We start from the raw sequence: 1,945 nt of genomic DNA, 5'->3' as shown, positions 1-1,945 counted from the left end.
AAATGGAGAAAACCAGCCTATCCAGGCACTTCTTGCAGGCACTTTCCAGAGACTAGGACTCAATGTGTTACCAGAAGAAGCTGAACACCACAAGAGACCCCTGACTGTTATTGGCTGAGACAACAGACACAATTACACACAGTGGGGGCTGGAAAAACAGGAGATGTTGAAACAAAGCACAGCTCAGAACATCCTCCACAACTGAAGTGTCTGGAAGTTCCTCCGCCATCTCTGAAAGAACATCCAGAAAGAATGCCGGCCAACAATAGCAACATAGTGTCTCAACGAATAGAAACTATTAGAAAATATATGACAGGGAAAAGAAGACTAACAAATACCAAGGAAGTCCACAGGGGAAAATTCACAAAAAGATCAGTTGGGCCCTCGCTGGTGGTGCAAATGGTTAAAGCACAGCACTACGAGGCTACTGTAGCCACTGCAGCATGAGTTCAATCCCACATACTGGAGGTGATCCACATGGTGCAGCAGACCTCTCCTGACGGCCAACTGCTCCCCTCAGCAGTGTACTTCCTCGATCTGCCAGTTCTGCTCCCCACTCTGTCTCTGGTGAATCCTCTCACCCCTCCTGCACCTCTAGCCTGAACCTCAGTTCTGTATGCATAAGTAAAATAAATCTTAAAAAAAAATCAGTCATCAGACATCACCAAACAAATAGAACAGCTCAGCCTACCAGATAGAGAATTAAAAATCATCATGATAAACAAACAAAAAGAAGATAAGAGGGAAAAAATGATATGAAGCAAGCTATCAAGGAATTGAAGAATGCAAACAAGGATATGAAAGAAATGAAAATGAAAAAACTATATGAGACAATCAACGAATTGAAGAAAGAAAATAAGACCTTAAAAAAGAAAATAGAAGAAATGCAGGACATGAAAAGGCCACTAGAAGAGATAAAAAGTGCTGGGAAAAGTAATGAAAACACAATAGATGAAATGGAAGAACAAAACAGCACCCTTGAAAACACAGAAATAAAGAGAATTAAAACAGAAAAAGAAGTAAAAAGGAAAAGGAATGAAGAAATACTTCAAGAGCTATCTGACACCATGAGGAAAGAAATATCAAAGTTATAGGTACCCCAGAAGGTGAAAAGAAAGGCCAAGGAATTGAGAAAATATTCACAGAGATAATAGAAGAGAACTTATCTAACATGAAGAAGGAGATGAAAGTAGACATCTAAGAAGCCAGAAGAAAGCCAAACTACCAAGATGATAGGAGAAATGCAAAACACGTCATAGTAAAACTACCAAGAAACAAGACAAGGAAAAGATAATGAGAATGACAAGAGGGAAGAAACAAATAACCTATAAAGGGAAACCAATCAGGCTGACATCAGACTTCTCCAAAGAAACACAAGAATGAGCAAGAAGAGAGAGGAGGGACATACTCAACAAACTCCAAAGCATCAAATGCCAACCAAAAATAGTCTATCCTGCGAAGCTCTCCTTCCTCTATGAAGAAAAAAAAAAGGACATTTTTAGACAAATAGAAACTCCACAATTTTGGAATAACTAAACCCCCACTCCAAATATGCTACAAAAAGTCCTCAAACCAAATCCAATGGAAGAATGAACAAGAAAAGTTCAAAACAAGGAATAAAAACATAATGGGACCCAAAAAATGGCAAACACAGATGCTATTATATCAATATTATATCTAAATGTAAATGGCTTAAACTCATCAATAAAAAGACACAGAGTTGCAGGATGGATTAAAAAACATAATCTGGGCTCTCGCTGGTGGCGCAGCAGTTAAAGCACAGAACTAAAAAACTAAAGCCACTTCCACATGAGTTCCATCCCTGCCTTCCTCAGAGGTGAACCACATGGCGCGGCAGACCCCTCCTGGCCCACCAGCTGCTCCCATTAGCAGTGTACTTCATCAGTCAGCTTGTTCTGCTCCCCACTGTGTCTCTGGTGAATCC

Source organism: Condylura cristata, unplaced genomic scaffold, assembly GCF_000260355.1.
Source record: "Condylura cristata isolate star-nosed mole 26May11 unplaced genomic scaffold, ConCri1.0 scaffold00040, whole genome shotgun sequence".
Lineage (NCBI taxonomy): Eukaryota > Metazoa > Chordata > Mammalia > Eulipotyphla > Talpidae > Condylura > Condylura cristata.
This window is presented reverse-complemented; position numbering follows the sequence as displayed.